The 16,272-nt window shown below is 37.1% G+C and overlaps 1 pseudogene; it reads right to left on the bottom strand.

The window, feature by feature from the left end:
• The window catches only part of LOC107874381, a 64,653-nt pseudogene that overhangs the window by 18,173 nt on the left and 30,208 nt on the right, over positions 1-16,272 (bottom strand).

The raw sequence follows: 16,272 nt of genomic DNA, 5'->3' as shown, positions 1-16,272 counted from the left end.
TTGTATACTTAAGCACCGTGTGACATTCTGGGGCCCGGTTGTGGGACGTTACACCTATCCTGGCTACATAGTTCTGTAATGCAGGGACTTTTACTAAAGGTCAAACCCTCTGTTGGCAGGAATGCCCTCATCCTTAGGTTTGCTCGATACTGAATCCTACTCCTAATAGAATCGACACTGAACTGATCACTAGACTGTACTAGGCTTAACTGAACTAACACTGGTCATGTTGACTGTCTGTACTGGACTAAATTCACTGAGTTCTACTAACTGACTGAGTACTACTATTTTTGACCTTTACTGGGACAATTCTATAACTATTGCAACTAAGTAAACAACTAGATTTTGGGTAATAAATATGCCCAGGACTTAATAGCATAATTGATTAACTCATATCACAACTTTAGCAACACAATAATAAGTTACCATGCATAATTTAATCATATGGACATTTCATCAAATACTTGGGGGGCATGGTTGATGGACATGATAATGAACAACACATAAGCATCATGACTACAACTTAAACTTGCAATTTCAAGGATCTTAACATGGGAATTACATCAATCAATATACATGCTATCTTATGGTCATGAAACTTATAATTTAATCTTAAATTGAAATACAACAACACAAACATGAATACTACCTAATTTATGTATGTAAATCATGAAACTAAAAACTTATAGTTTTAAAAAGGTTTAAAAGGGGTTTTAAAACTCCAAGGGTGGAAGAAAACCCAAGGATCAACACCTAACATACCTTAATTGTTGATTTCATGAGACTTGCAGTGAATTCTTGAGACTTGAACTTGAACTTTCTGAAAATAGGGCTTTGTTCTTGAGAGGATTTTATGAATAATGAATTTATTTTTCCTTTTGAAAGCTTAATTTGGTGTTTTGGCTGAATTAGGTGAGGATAAAAGGACCTAATTGCCCTTGGAAAGTTAAAATTTAATGGGCAAAATATGCCCAGCAATACGGCAGGTGATGCACCACATCAATGATGTCGACACGATAGCCATCGCGGTGCATCGATGTTGTCGACGCGATAGCCAATGTAACGCATTGAGATTGCATTATCTTATTATTTTGTCATCAACAGATATTCAAACGGTGTTCAAAAATTCCAAAACTTATCCAAGATGACCAGTTGACATCCCTAATCATGAATCAATTTTAAAATCGACAATCTAATGTCGTAAGGATAAAAAAATATTATCATTTGATTATGAAGGCTAAAAAAGATTCTAAGTCTTAACACTTAGCTGAATTTTTCTAAGTCTGGACCCCTTATTACAACCTATATGGGACTGAATTAAACTAGAACTTTTATGGGGTCTTACATCATATCATGGATATTTTTTCATATTTTAATTTTTTTGTGGATATTGGTTTTGGCTATGGTTAGGGGCATGTCCCAACTGTATATTGCTTTTCTTTTGGTTAGAGGATTATGGAACTACTATGGGTTAGAATGAGTTGTGTCGGTATTGGTGTTAGCCTTAGTATTGGCATTGGTATTGAGGTTGATACAGTTTGATAGAATTTATGATTGTTCCGTTCTCTTATAATATGTTATGGACAGGAACTTAGTTATTGTTTTGGTTATTGGCTTATTATTTTGGTTCGGTAATTTGGCTATTAATTGGGTTTGGATGGTTGTACTCATTTGGGTCGATCACAGTCATAGACCTATCCCAGAATTTGGAAGTTGTATAAAATAATTTATCTTGTTATATGTTCAGAATTCATCGACTTAGGTTTAATTCATGATTGGTTAGGTTGGTTATCGGGGGTGGTTTCTAGTCCTGGTTGGACTTGGGATGCCCTTTACGATAAGGCCCTGCGTTGGGTCATGTCAAGTTGGTATCAAAGCTTTTGTTCATGGTCAATTGGGAGTCCATAAATCCATGTCGCTTAGAGTTTCTTTTAAGGATGTGTAGTGCGCCACACTCATAAGAGAGAGTCTACAAGACATTTAGGAATAATTCACTTTCTTGGTATTATATTTTCAAGCCTGGAGTCTAAGTCTTGAAATCTTCTCTAATCCTTGTTTGTCTACTTTTTAGATCATGCCTCAATGATTTAAGATGCAAGGTAACTCTTCGTTCCTAACTGGGGACAGTATTAAAGGTATACATACTACTCAAAGGATTTATACTCAATCTAGAGGTTCAGTCTCTAATATTTCTAGAGTTCTACCGGTTGCTACTAGTCCTCCACAGGGTGAGGTGACTAATGCAGAATTTTACCAATCGATTCATGTTATTGCTCAGTTAGTTGTTGCTCAGGCTGAGCTAGATGCATCTGGTGTTTCATTTGCTGAGGCCACAAGAGTTGGCTAGTTTATAAAGATGAATCCTCTTACTTTTACTGGGGTAGAGGTAGAGGAGGATTCTCAGGGTTTCTTGGATGAATAGAGAAAATCTTTAGGGTGGTGCAGGCAACGAATGAGGAAGAAGTGAATTTTGCTGATTACCAGCTTAAGGATATAGCATACTAATGGCCCGAGGAGTGGGATAGGGTGAGAGGTGATGTTGAGGAGTTGACTTTGTAGGAGACTTTCTCTAATACTTTTTTGGACCATTTTTTTCTCAAGAGTTGAGGGAAGAAAAGGCAGAGAAATTTGTTAATATGTGACAAGGGAAAATGTCTGGCAAAGAATATGCCTTGAAATTTCATCAGCTGTAAAGGTATGCTTTGGAATCGGTGTCTGATATAAGGGTTAGGATGAGAAAATTCACTTCTGGACTATCTCAGGATTTGATTCTTGAAAACAAGACTGCCTTATTGATCAAGGATATGGACATTTCTAGGTTTATTATTTATATGCAACAGGTGGAGGAGGAAAAGAGAAAATAATTTGAGTTTGGGGAAAGGCAGGGTAAGAATTTTAGGTCATCAAAATAGGGTGGTGCTCAACAGCAAGTATATAGGATGGTGGTAGGTGGCCAAAGAAAAAGTAGGGGAGTTCTAGTTCTTTCTCTATAGCTAGTGCTCCTTACTCAAATAGTTGGGTGATAGGTGTCAGCATGGTGGTGATAATTTTTGGGTACAGGGTGCCTAATCTCAGGCGAGTAGGGCTCAGTCGGCCTCATCATGACCTCCTTATTTGTTCTTTTATAGGTTGTATAGGGGTTTTTGTGATGAAGAGAGGGACAGGTGTTTCAAATGTGGTCATCTAGGCTATATGCTCAGAAATTATTCATTTGGTAAGGGTGCTTCGAGAGCGAGTAAGGGTCCAGTTGCTTCATCTTCTGCTCCTGCACCAAAGGGTGCTGCTTTTTCATCTGTTTCTGCTTCTAGTACCGATGTAGGTCAGAATTGGTTATATGCTCTTGCTACTCAGTAGAAATCTTAGGCATTGCATAATATCATTACTGGTACATTACAACTCTTTTCTTATGATGTATACTATTTGATATATGGGGTCCATACTCTCTTATGTGACCCTATTTGTGGCTTTGTATATTGGTTTTGATCTTGAGGTTATTTCGGATCCTTTATGTGTTTCTACCCCGGTAGGTGACTCTGTGATTCCTAAAAGGGTCTATAGGGTGTATGTGGTATCTATCGGTAGTAGGGAAACTTTGGTGAATTTGCTTGAACTTGATATGGTGAATTTTGATGTTATTCTTGGGATGGATTGGTTTCACTCTCGTTATGTGTCCTTAGATTGTCGGGCCCGTAAGGTTGTCCTTAGGTTCCCTGGTGAACCAGTTATAAAATGGGAGGGTGGTACCCTAGATCCTAGGGAAAGGTTTATTTCTTATCTTAGGGATCGGAGATTAATCTCCAAAGGGTGTCTCTATCATTTGGTTCGGTTAAAGATTCCAACTTGGAAGGTCCTTCTTTACAAAAGTTCCGATGGTAAATGAGTTTCTTGAGGTCTTTTCAAATGATCTTCCTGGTGTTCCTCCGGATAGAGAGATTGAGGTTGGTATCAATTTGGTGTCGAACACTGGTCCAATTTCTATTCCTTCTTATAGAATGGCTCCGACTTAGTTGAGGTAACTCAAGAAGAAATTTAAGGATCTTTTTTATGAGAAATTTATTCATCCTAGTGTGTCACTGTGGAGTGCACCGATGTTATTCTTGCGTAAGAGGGATGGTTCCTTTCGGATGTGCATTGACTATCTGCAGTTGAATAAGGTGACGGTTAAGAACAAATGTCCTCTTCTAAGGATAGATGACTTGTTTGATCAGTTGCTAGGTACCAAATTTTTTTATAAGATAGATCTTCGGTCTGGGTATCATCAGCTTAAGATTAGGGAGATGGATATCCCTAAGACAGCTTTTCATACTTGATATAGGCACTTCGAGTTCTTTGAGATGTCATTCGATTTGACTAATGCCCCGACTACATTTATGGATTTGATGAATAAGGTTTTCAGGCAGTTTTTAGATCTTTTTGTCATTTTGTTCATTGATGGCATCTTGGTGTATTCTAAGAGTGAGGTAGATCATGTCAATCACCTCTGTATAGTATTGCAAACCTTAAAGGAGCAGCAGTTGTATGTCAAATTCTCCCAGTGTGAGTTTTAGTTAAACGATGTAACTTTCCTTGGTCGTATAATTTCTAGTGAGCGGATCATGGTGGATCCACAAAAAGTGGCTATGGTTAAAAGGTGGCCTAGACCCACGACTCCAATCGACATTCAAAACTTCTTGGGTTTGGCTTAGTATTATAGGCAGTTCGTGGAAAATTACTCAATGATAGATGCCCTATTGACTAAGTTAACTCAAAAGAAGGTAAAGTTTTCTTGGTTGGATGCTTGTGAGGGGAGTTTTGAGAAACTGAAGGATAAGCTAACTTCAGCTCCAGTTTTGACATTGCCTGAAGACAATGAGGGGTTTGTGGTTTTCTGTGATGCATCTCGAGTGGGACTTGGTTGTGTTTTGATGTAGCATAGTAAGGTGATTGCCTATTCCTCTAGGCAGTTGAAGTTGCTTGAGAAGAACTATCCTACTCATAATTTGGAGCTTTTAGAGGTGCTTTTTGCTTTAAAAATCTAGCGGTATTATTTGTATAAGGTGCACGTGGACATCTTTTTCGATCATAAGAGTCTACAGTATATGTTCACTTAGAATAAGCTAAATCTTAAGCAGAGGATATGGTTGAAGCTTCTTAAGGACTATGATATGAGCCTTCACTACCACCCAAGTAAAGCTAATGTGGTTGCTGGTGCTCTTAGCAGGTTGTCTATGGGTAGTTTAGCTCATGTAGATAAGGAGAAGCAGGAATCGGTGAAGGATAAGAGCTCATCTTTTGAAATCCAATGATGGTGGTGAGATGGTACAAGAAGTAGTTTGGTCGTCTCTTGGTACAGAGATTAAGGAGAAGCAAATGCTAGATCCTATCTTGATGAAAATCAAGAGTGATATTGGTAGGCAACGGGTTATGGTGTTTGAGATCACTGGTGATGGTACCTTAAGGTACCAAAAGCGATTATGTGTTCCTGACATTGATGGTTTGCGACAAAGGATTTTGGCTAAGGCATATGAATCACGCTATGTTGCTTATCCCGGTTCGACAAAAATGTATCATGATCTCAAGTAGATGTATTGGTGGAATGGTATAAAAAGAGATGTGGCTGATTCTGTGGCCAAATGCATGGTGTGCCAACAAGTCAAAGTTAAGCGCATGAGGCCTGGAGGCTTGTATCAGGAGATTGATTTTCCTAAATGGAAATGAAAGGTAATCAATATGGATTTCGTTTTCAGTCTTCCTCGGTCTTGAAATCAATTTGATTTGATTTGTGTCATCGTGGTTAGGATGACAAAGTCCGCTCACTTCTTGCCGGTGTGGACTAACTTTTCGACTAAGTCTTAAGCGAGGTTGTATCTTTATGAGATTGTAAAGCTGCATGGGTACCTATTTGGATTATCTATGATCATGGCATGCAGTTTTTTTCTCAGTTCTGGTAGTCTTTTCATAAAGGGTTTAGGACTAAGGTTAGTTTGAGTATTATTTTTCATCTGCAAATGCATGGGCAAGAAGAGAGGACTATTCAAACATTGGAAGACATATTACATGCATGTGTGATTGACTATGGTGAAAATTGGGTTGAGCATCTACCTTTGGTAGAGTTTGCTTACAACAATAGCTATCATTCTAGCATTGGGATGTCCCCTTTTGAGTCATTGTATAGTAGGAGGTGTAGATCTCCTATTGGGTGGTTTGAGCCTGGTGAGGCGGATATATTTAGCCCAGACTTGGTTTATCAGGCTAGGAAAAAGGTAAAGATAATTCGAGAGAGGCTTAAGGTTGTCTAAAGTCACCAGAAGTCCTATACAGATGTAAGGTATAGAGACTTGGAGTTCGAGGTTCAGGATAAAGTATTCCTAAGGGTGTCTCCCATGAAGGGAGTGATGTAGTTCGGTAAAAAGAAGAAGCTCAATCCCCGGTATGTTGGTCCTTATGCGATTTTGCAGAGGGTTGATATCATGGCGTATGAATTGGAGTTGCCTTCTAGTTTGAGCTCCACTCATCCAGTATTTCATGTCTCTATGTTGAGAAAGTGTCTTGGTGATCCTTCTTCGGTGGTTCTTTTGGAAGGATTGTGTATCTTGGTTTCTCTATCTTATGAAGAGGTCTCGGTTGAGATATTGGGTCGGCATGTTCGTAGGTTGTGGACCAAGGATGTGGCCTCGGTTAATTTTCTATGGCAGAACCACAAGGTGGAAGAGGCTACATAGGAAGCAGAAGCGGACATGAAGTCCAAATATCTGCATTTGTTTTCTACTCTGATATTTGAGTGAAAGGTATGTCTTCTTGGTCACATAGTTGTTTTCTAACTTGGTTAAAGGTTGGATTGATATTTGATAATGCAAATGAATTGTGCTTGTGTTTGACCTACCTTTTTTTCTCATTTGGGGATGACTGATCTTAGTGGGGCATACTGAAACACCTTGGGTTTTGGAACCATAGAAAATTTCCTAGACTTCTAGATTCTGGGCTATATACGACTTGTGGGTACCAGTCATATGATGGGGTACGAGTGATATCCCTTGGTTGTATGCTAACCTGTGATGGTTAGTGGTTTGAATTGGTTTCTCGAATGGATATGACTTGGTTTGTATAATTCGTATGGTTGGTAATGGGTCGTATGGTTTGGGTTTTTCCTTCACTTAATTTGAGACTTAGTAACTTAAGTTGGATCTGAGTATGAGTGTCTCACCATGAGCCATAAGATAGGGTACAATTCATACCATTGACTCATATGGTAGGCAGTTTTCAAACTTTATCTGATTCTATTCTGCCAGGGATACGATTTAGGGGTACTAATTGTATGGTTGGATATGACTTGGTTAGGGTAAGTCATATAGTGGACAATTTTGGCACCAAGGGGGAGGTCTAGGGTACGAGTGATGGGTACCACTCGTACTCGAGGGCACGAATGGTATGGGAGAGTTGTACCATCTAATAGGAATTTTATGCAGTTTAATTTGGGGGTAATATGGACATTTCTCCTTATAAACCCTTGGGACCCCACGACTTATCACTCCTTTGGGACATCATTGACCCTATTATTCTAATCTTAAACACTTAGAAACACTATCTAATTCTCTCTAAGGCTTTTGGGTAGGATTTGGGGCTTGCATGAATGATTTCTCTCCATCATATTTGTAATCTAAGGCACATACTCCTCCTTCATTATTAGTTTCAGCTAAAGGCATGTTTTTGCACAATGTTTTCATGGCATGATTATTGTATGGTTTTGGGGTTTTCAAATATATGTTGAGGTTTTGGTTATAAATGCTTGGTTGTGGTTTTCCCATGTTTTAATTATGTTTTTACATGCTTTAATGGTGGTTTGGACAATTGGATGCATGGGAATGGCTAATTGGTAATTGGATTTGGTTATGGAAACACTATGCCCCCAGCATGTTTGATAAAATGCCTATGAGAATGCTTTTACTCTATTTTTTAAACTTTTAATTGAACTATTGCATGGTATGGTTTGGTAATGGAACCCTATATGACATAAATGGTTTAAATGGTTTGGAATGGTTAAATGGAATGGTTTGGTGGTCATGGTTATGGTTAATTAAGCTTCCTTTCAAGGTACAAGGTAATCCCCCAAGTAAACATGTTAATGAACAACTTGTGGAGTACATGGGAATCCTCCAAGATAATTTTATAATGTAATCTATAGGTACATGGGAATCCCATTACTTAAAAAGGATGGTTAAGGACATTTCTTGCAAGCTATAGTCGGTATGACGAAACCACTACTCAATTCCTTGGTTAAAAATAATGGCAAATGGTTTGGTTGGATGGTAATGGTTTTAATTGAGCAATAATGGCGGGGTGTGATAGCTAACCGTGAAGGTAAGAGTCTAATAGATGGACACTGGTAGCTCATGTTTTCCGCCATAAGGGTTGTTCATAGATAACATAAATGATACTATGAGGTACATGGGAATCCTCTAAGTACAATGAACATATGTATCATGGAGAGCGAAGGGTACTCAGGAATCCCCTACTCTTATAGTATCTTCAGTTTGTGTGGATACACACATCGAGGCCTATTCAGGGGGTTACACTACACCCATATAACCCGTGGGTAGTTTTAGGATGGTTAGTCTACACATACCAAGGTTAATGGTTTTAAAAGCATGCTAAACCCCACTCATTTTCCTGGCATGGTTATATATATATTGTATGCATGTAGTTGGTTTACTTGGTTTGACTGGATGGCTTAATTTTATCCTTATCCTGCGTTCATGCTAGCGTTCACCCGTTAACCCATCATTGGGAGGTTGTATCCCCACGCGATATAGGAATCATCCATGCTACTCCTCCTACTTAGTGTTCGGATTTGGGATCAGCTATTGGATTGAAGTGGTGAGCTTCCATACTCCAGAAGGCTCCATTTCATATCATGGATATTTTTTCATATTTTGGTTGTTTTATGGATATTGGTTTCGGTTATGGTTGGGGGAATGTCCCAACCGGATATTGTTTTTCCTTTGGTTAGAGGCTTGTGAAACTACTATTGGTTGGAATGGGTGGTTTTGGTACTGGTGTCATCCTTAGTATTGGCATTGGTATTGGGGATGAGACCGTTTGACTGAATTTATGATTGTTCCATCCTCTTATACTATGTTATGGACAGGACCTCAGTTATTATGTTGTTTATTGGCTTATGGTTTTGGTTCGATAATTTGGTTATTGATTGAGTTTAGATTGTTCGACTCATTTGGTCGGTCACAGTCATAGACCTATCCCAGACTCTGGAAGTTGCATAAAATACACTATCTTGTCATTTGTTCAGAATTTATCCAACTCAGGGTTTATGCGTGGTTGGTTGGGTTGGGTATCACAGGTGGTCTTCGGTCCTGGTTGGACTTGGGAAACCCATTACGACAAGGCCCCGAGTCAGGTCATGTCATGATGGTATCCCGACTTAAGGTCAATATTGGAGAACATCGGGCACCTTGAAACTGATCAAACAAATCATTGATTATAGGAATGGTATACTTGTTCTTGATGGTAACCTTGTTTAGCTGTCTATAGTCTATACACACTCTAAGAGTACCATCTTTATTGTGAATGAAAAAGACTGGAGCACCCCATGGAGAAACACTGGTTCTGATAAAACCTTTATCTAAGAGGTCCTTAAGTTTCTCCTTTAACTCTTTAAGCACAATCGAAGCCATGAAATATGGAGAGATATAAATGGGTAGAGTATCAGGAAGAAGATTAATACCGAATTCTATTTCTCTATTCGGAGGTATCCTTGGCACATTTTTGGGGAAGACCTCAGGAAACTCATTGACTACTAGACTGATTGAACTGTTGGGGCTTCAGACATAGTATCTTTGACTCGAACTAAATGATAGATACACCCTTTTGATATTAACTTTTTGGCCTTAAGATAAGAGATGAAACAACCTTTGTGAGACTCAAAACTACCCTCTTACTCAAAAACTGCCTTATCGAGAAACTAAAACTTCACCACACGGGTGCAACAATTAATTGATGCATAACATGAATGGAGCCAATTCATGCCCAAAATGACATCAAAATCACCATCTTTAACTCTATTAGGTCTATTAGTATGATCTTATGGAGGACAGTTATAGGACACTTCCTGTAGACTCATCTAGCAACAACTGACTCACCCACTAGGGTAGAAACTGAGAAGGGCTTAGAGAGATTTTTAAGACTTACCCCAAAATTTACATCAATCAATAGAGTTACATAAGAGAGATTTGATCCCATATCTAATAGCATATATACATCAAGGTGAAAGGCATGAATAATACCAGTGACAACATCTGGTGAACTCTCCTTCTCCTGGCGGGATGGTAAAGCATATACTGATTCTGGCACTGACTGCCACCGGTACTATATGATGCGCTATGTATAGGGACTAGGAGACCTGGCTGAGCTAGTGCAGTAGTAACCTGAGTCTGTGATGAACATCCCTATTTCCCTGCTTAGCATACGGACACTCCTTGATTCTATGGACCAGCTTTCCACAACCATAGCAACCCCTTTTGCCCATCAAATACTCACCAAGATGGATCCTGCCACACTTTTCACATGTCGGGTAACTAGGCATCCCAACCATACTGTTTTGAGACCTAAAATTCAAAGTCTTACCCCACTGTTCCTGCCTGGTTCTACATGCAGGGGCACTGGCTAAATATGGCGCAGGCATTGATGAATAACCTTGAAACTGCGAATGATTTTCCCCTCCAGACCTTGGCTGACGATACTCAAATTGTCCAGTCCTAACCCTTTTGTTTTTGATCTCTCTTTCGTTCATCTTTTCTAACTCAATCTATTGAGTATGAGTCATCAATCAAGCAATATCCATATCCCTAATAAGCATGGAAATCCAACACTCCTTGACCACTAAATCAGACACTCCAGTAATAAACTTACTCATATGATCTCTAGAGTCAGATAACAACTTGGGAGCATACTTAGACAGTAGAATGAACGTAAGGTAGTACTCTTTCACTATCATAGAGCCCTGCCTCAGGTTCCTAAACCTCTCCACCTTATCCTCTCTCATCTCACATAGAAAAAACCTATCCAGAAAAGCATTCTGAAATACCCGCCAACTCATAGGAGCTACATTCTCGCTCCTACCTTCCTTCCACATAACAAACCAATCATAAGCAACATCCTTTAGCCTATAGGATGCAAACTTTATATTCTTATCTTTAGTAACATGCATAATCTGAGCAATCTTTCTCACCTCATCAATAAAGAGTTGAGGATCTTCGTCCACCTTTGACCCATGGAACTCAGGTTAATTCACCCTCATAAAGTCTCAAATTCTGGCTGCTACAAAATTAACATTTTGCTAAAGTGGGACTACTACCTGCTAGTTTCCCTGAACATTGGCATTCGTAACTTGGTCCAACGCTTGAAAGGCAGCCCAAAATTTAGCATGAGATACATTCTTATTCAGAGGGTCGGCGTGCAGTGGTGGTTGATCACCATTTCTGCATTCATCAGCTAGCCTCTAAGGCATATTCTGTCACATAAAAGTATAAGTTAGGACAGATAGAGACAACTATAAGAACGATAGATCATGAAACAAATAATAATTCCTAACTCGTTTCATAGCCTCTTGCTCATAAATGTGATCCATTTCACATTCAAGATCAAAACTCTACGTAACGTGGCTTGTATGACTCCCTAGGTATCTTTAAAACCTTAGGATCTGATACCAAGTTTGTAATGCCCCAAAAGTACCCCCTGGATGTCACACGGTACTCAAGACTATGAATGGCCTTAAGCTAACCTATGAAATCTGTTTAACTTGAGACTCACCTGAAAAGTGGACTAACTTATATAGAAACTGAAAGTAAGTGATGTCATATCTTAATAAAAGTATTTAACTTGGAAACTATAAAAAAATCTTTAACTTTAAAACATACACAGTCTATCAAGCCTCTACTACTAACTAGAGATCCACTGGGACAAACCCCAGCTGACCCAAACATAAACGAAAATTGAATACTAAAATACTTTCATCACTGTATAAAAGTCTAATAAACTGGATCCTCAAACTATGAGGACTCACCAAAAGTCGGGATATAGGTGATGATTCCCTTAGTCAATCGTGCTACTGGAAACAAGCACCTAGACCTACATTAGAAGACAATGTAGCACATAGACATATATGTGGGCTAGTACCTCTGGAATATACTAAGTATGCGGGGGTGAATACATAAGTAAAACGATAACTGCATATGTATATAAACTTTCAAATGATGCATGCTAAGTGTAAATGACTCACCTTTAATTTGAATAAGACAAAAGACTGCAAGATCATAAACATGAATGATGATGCATAAGAATAAACTTTATGAGCCATAACACTTAATTTCTAAAATCTTTAGTTTTCATTTGGGGGATTTTTATAACCGACATAAATCATGTGAGCAACCATGGAGTCCAATATCTTACTCACTTTAGGGAGAGTTGCTCTATCATTGCCATCGGAATAGAATGTTAACTTAAGTGAACACTAAACTTCATCCATATTAGGAAAAAGCTTAACCTATAGTGGCTCAAAGTTTCTAGGAATTTAGGATACACTCATCCGCATTCCCTTCTAGGTGTTAAATACTACCCCTAGAATACTTGTATGCTCATACTTTCAGAAATCCAGCTTAAAATAGAATAAGGGTTTATAGAATAGAAACCAGTTATGCTTCTCTTTACTTTAAATCATGATCAAGATAAACAATTATGAATTTCATACCTTATTTTGGGATCAACATACCAAGATTCACTATAAATCATGTTATAAAATTTATCAATCGAGCTTAAGAGCATAATCTTATTTTAAACTCAGTACTTGTACATAGGACTTAGAATTTATGCTTTATTTTATATAAATTTGTAATAAAACATCATGATCAATAATTACCGTGAAATATTTCAACAATATCCAGTCAAGATAATGAAATTCAAGTCATAATACAAATCTTACAAGTCAAAACATGAATATTTATAAACCTAGTGCACTTAAAGCTTTCAATCACATAGTAGTATCGTATTTTAAGAATATGGTTATTTAGGTATGAACCCTAATTCAAAAAAAAGTAAATTTAATCTTAAAATCATGAATTTTTGGCACAAGGAAGGAAGGTTATCCTTGTTCATAAACTCCACATACTTGAAGTTTCTTGACTTGTGAAGAGAGCTTGAACCTTGGGACTTGAAAGATGAATTTGGGGAGAGGAATCCTAATCTTGATGTTCTTGAAGATGGGAGAAGAAAAGTGTTGTTATTTGATTGAAAAATAGAGGGAATAACGCCTCTTGGAGGGTTATGGGTCGTAAGTTGGGAGTTATAAGAGGGGACAGACCAAAAATCCCTTTAACTAAACATCATAGAATTTGGTCATCAATTTTTACAAGACAACCATATGACATATGGTGAGGGAACGACTAGTATTCATAACTCATAAGCTTGGCAGGATCTAAGAGAGTACACGCTAGTCTACATATGAGTCCCACCTACAACTAGCAATATTTCCATACGACTCTTAGCCTCCACTCTAACTTGGACAGAATCTTAAGTAGCCTATACTGATTAACACACCACTTGCATGCATACGACTAGTATGGTAGTCTTATGACTCTAAGGGTTGAGTCGTACCTACAATAGGATTTCCACCATGCCATATTGTCTTGAATACGACTACAACATACCACTTTTATATTGTATGTACGACGCAAGGAAGTGAGTCATATGATGAACAAAAACTTCTAGACATGGGGTATTACATAATGTCAAGCTCAATGCACTTATATATCATGATGTCAAAATTTTTCCTAGATCTATCCGCTTGACAGTGCAAACCATATCCATCCATTATTGCATTGTAGGTGATTATATTAGGCTCTACACCTTTATCTATCATATATCTCATTACTTATTTGGCATATTTGACTTTTCCTTCTTCGTACAGTCAATCTATTACTATGTTGAAGATAAACACATTTGGATAAATATTAAAGTTCACCATCTTAGAGAACAAAGTCTGAACTTTTTCCCATTGACCATGCTTATAGAAACTATCAGTCAATGAACTATACGTGACTATGTTTGGAGGAATGCCTTTATGCTTCATATCGTTCAAAAGATTGATAGCAACATCTAACTTTCTATCTTTGCAAAGCGTATTTATAACAATGTTGTACTTAAGTATGTCAGGCTTAGTGTTTCCCTATTCCATTAACTGAAGCAAACTTAAAGTCTTTGCAGTATAACCCCTTTTGCTGGAGCCCATTCATGACGGTTCCATACATAAATTGGTCAGGTTAACAAATGTTCTCTCTCCTATTTTTTTAAACAATTCAACAGCATCATTGATTTATTTTCAGGAAATAATCCTCTCAATAGGGTGTTAGGTGACAAAACAAAATAGAATGTCGTTCTTTAAGTAAATGGGTAACACCAAAAAGCCAAAATCAACATGACGCATGAGGAAGCAAGTATTAATCATAATTTTCAAGATGGAATCACTAATTGGGATACCCAATTTTAGCATATCTCAGAAAAGAGAAAGGATAGAGAAGTAATGCTTCATATTTAACAAAGTCTGAAATAATTTATAGAAGACGGGAATAGAAAGAAGAGGCTTCATTATAACTATTTGATGGAAGAGAGTGAGAGCATCAAGTAAACACTTGACTCATTCTCAACATTGATGTGTGTTGATGACTAATTTTTGCCCTTCACGGCTAAGTTTAATTTTGAGTTTCTTCGGTTTTTAATAAAAGTACAATATTTGTTTTATTCGAATAAAAATATTTTCAAAATACTTTTCAAGATAATTTTATCATTTTAAGCAGCGATGACATCTTTCGTAGTTGAATATACGAAATAACATAATTTTGTTACTTAAATAATTATTTTATGAAAATTGAATTTTAATCAAGGGTTATCACAAAATCACTTCAGATGGGCAAAATCTCGATTTAAATATGATTGTTCTCAAAAATAATTTATTTAAAAAATATTTATTTTATTTTGTTAAATCGAGAAGTTTCTAATTAAACTGGTTGATAATTCATGTCGGGTTTAATTTTAATCTTAGTCAATTTATCAAATTTGATCATAATTAAAATGAATTTGGCCATAATTGAAATACAATTGGCCAATTGAATTTCAATATGATTTAAATTTAATAAAAGTGATTGAAATTATAACTTTGGGTTATGTATCAAATATCCTAGCCCTAAACCCAACTCCTTTAACCTATCAGCCCAATAACAAACAAGCACAATCAGACCGACCTAGTCCAGCCCAATCCTCATTACCCCCTTTAACCTTTCTCATCATCTCTTAAAACATGACAAATAACAAAATAACAACACATATCATCAACAGCATACAAACAACAACGGCATCAAAGGCAACACCCTAGCCCCCTCTTTTGACCAATTTACCCTTTTGCACACTAAAGAATATGGCTAAAAATTCATCAATCTTTTTTCTTTTTTAGAACATGCTCGCCCCTTTTGGCAAGAAGCCAACGAATACCATTAATGGTTTTATCCCACAGTGTATTTCAAAAAATATTGGGAAGATCAACTCAAAATTCAGATTTGAAATCTGAAATCCTAAATTTTCCCCTCTAATTTTTCTATAAATAGTTAGTGAGGGATTGAGGGAAAGGAGAGAATTTTGGGGGGGAAATATGGGGGTTTTTGAGGCGTATGTTTCTAACCTCACGCAACCACAATCCTAGAAGAAACAGACTCAAAAACTCAATTTTGATAAAAAAAAATTAAACTTCAAAGGGTTGAAATTTAAAATCCAGTGATGAAAGTCTGTTGTCAAGGCTCATTATCCTAAGTTCGTTGCTCCAAAAAAGGTAATGCTCCTCTTACTCTATCCTAATTCATTGTGTATTTCATATCTGTTTTACAAGTTTAAGTGAATTTTGTATGGCTAGAATAGCTTCATAATGTTCTATGTTCATGAGGAAAATTGGTAATTTTGTTATTCATTATGTGTAGACTATCCAACAAAGGATGAAATCTCAAATCTTTAAGTTGAAAAGAACATGTGTTTATTTCTTTTAAAAATCTGAATCAGATAATTCAGAGGTTTTTCCTTGTTATAGCGTGAAGAAGGGATCTCTTTGAATTCAAACTTGACTATGTTATTTTTTTCTCTTTAAATGTTTAAGTCAAGTTCTTTTTTTTTTCATTTTTTTTGGTTCTATTTTGGAATAAAATATTTTTTATCTTATCTAGTTGTTGAATAATATATATATAT

Source organism: Capsicum annuum, chromosome 6 (assembly GCF_002878395.1).
Source record: "Capsicum annuum cultivar UCD-10X-F1 chromosome 6, UCD10Xv1.1, whole genome shotgun sequence".
Taxonomy (NCBI): Eukaryota; Viridiplantae; Streptophyta; class Magnoliopsida; order Solanales; family Solanaceae; genus Capsicum; species Capsicum annuum.
Note: the sequence above shows the minus strand (reverse complement) of the source record. Positions and strands in the feature narration are given on the sequence as shown.